We start from the raw sequence: 2,104 nt of genomic DNA, 5'->3' as shown, positions 1-2,104 counted from the left end.
TGAAGAAACCAAGAGCCTTGCTTTGTCACGGAATTACAGGCTCATTGGCTGAATCACCTTGTACATATTCTTGTCAATATTAGAGAAGACACAGTAGCTTCCTTCCTCTTCCTACAGTTATCATATATTCTGTATCTTTTGTTTTGATTTTTCACTAAAAAATAGTTTAACTGGAATAGATTACCAATGTAATCATAAATGACATTCAGACAAGAAATTATTTTTCCCCCATGAAAACACAGGGGGAAAGTTAGGGCAAAATCACGTCAGTGGCAAATGAATTTTATTAACAGCAAACCAAGTTTTAAGACACAGCCAGGACAGCTAACTGGAATTGAGCAAAAGGATATTGCATGCCATAAAATGTGATACTCAGCAAAAAAAAAAAAAAATAAAAAAAAAATATATGGGAGGTTAGTCTTTCCGAAGTAGCCATTGCTCAGAGACTGGCATATTCTCCAAATTCAGTATTTTCACTTAGGAAAATCCCTTTTCTCTATTGTACACAAGAGTAAGTGATCTTCCCTTCAATAGATTTTGAGATTCGGGACTGTATCAATGGAAAGATATTTCTAGCATTTTTTTAAATTTTTTTTTTTCAACTACCTGAAAGGAAGTTGTGGAGAGCTGGGGTTCAACCTCTTCTCACAGATAACTAGTGATAGGACAAGAGGGAATGGCCTCACATTGCTCCAGGGGAGGTTCAGGTTGGAAATGAGGAGACATTTCCTCTCAGAAAGAGCAGTCAGGCATTGGAATGGGTTGCCCAGGGAGGTGGTGGCATCACCGTCCCTGGGGATGTTTAAGGAAAGGTTGGAGACGGTGCTTAGGGACATAGTTTAGTGGGTGATATTGGTGGTAAGAGGATGGTTGGACCAGATGATCTTGGAGGTCTTTTTCAACCTTAATGCTTCTATGATTCTTTAAGAAAAAAAAAAGATTGGTATTAAAATTGGTCATGTCTAACAAACCTGGCACATATGCGAGGAAAAAATCGCTTTAAAGTAGCTATATTTTTGGTTTTCATGCTGACAGTAAAACAGGTTCTGAGATGTGGGAACAAACTGACATTCTCCTGAGTTTCATGGATCTGTTTCTCTGAAATACCCATGATGGTCGAAGGAACCAAAGCTTTTGAAGAGGTACATAACCCTGCCTTCAGCATACAACATTTAATTTTCAGGGGACAGAGAACGCATTTCATTTTTAAAACTAGCTATCAAACACACCATGTCAGAGGATAATCTAAAAGGCATGTAATCTACAACTGCCTTATTCCTAAAAGGGAAGATTATCAAATGGAGAATTAAAAAGTTTAAACTGAGCTATGGAAGCTGCGCAATACACAAACACTGAGCCGAAGTGTGGTATGTCATTACCTAGCACTTGCTTCTTGGTAAACGCAGTACCATCAATTCTCATTTCTTTTTATTCAGAGGATACTAAATGCTCTCAAGGGTCAGTATTTTAAGGTGGTGAGAGAGAGTTCCCCACAGGGTCTCAGCCTCATAAAAGCTCGGGTCACAACCTGTATGCGTGCATTTGGCTGAGGAGATTGGAGCCTTATAAACCTGTATATCATCTCGGTGCATTGTGTGGCTTTCAAGGCCAGTGACAGACCCCGTGAGGTGGCATACTTTGGAGAGAAAATGGAAAACTTTCGCTGGCTTTTCGGCAGGGCCTGGCGGCTTCGGGGGGACGTGAGGCTTGCCCGAGGAACGCTAAAATGGCGGCAGGGCGACCGGGAGGGCTTGCCGTGCCCGGGGCACAGCAGGCACCCCTCCTGCACCCTGCTCCTTGTGAACATCGTCGGAGATATGCCTTTCGAGCCCTCCTTTCCCATGATCCACACGCCCTCCCGGCGTTAGATTTCAGCTTAGCTCCTTTATTTTGAGGCAAAACCTGAAAATAACCCACATTTCCTCAGAGCTTCCCGTTCCCTGCCCATACCACCGCCAGCCGCCCCCCCCCGCCGCGGATCGGGACGGGACGGGACGGGACAGGATGGAACGGGACGGGACGGGAAGGAGGGAGAGAAAGAGGGAGGCGGCCCTTGCAGCGGCTTCCTCCCGCCCTCCCTTCCTCCGGCCGCCGCCAGGAGCCA

The sequence above is a fragment of the Anser cygnoides genome, chromosome 2, assembly GCF_040182565.1.
Source record: "Anser cygnoides isolate HZ-2024a breed goose chromosome 2, Taihu_goose_T2T_genome, whole genome shotgun sequence".
Taxonomy (NCBI): domain Eukaryota; kingdom Metazoa; phylum Chordata; class Aves; order Anseriformes; family Anatidae; genus Anser; species Anser cygnoides.
Note: the sequence above shows the minus strand (reverse complement) of the source record.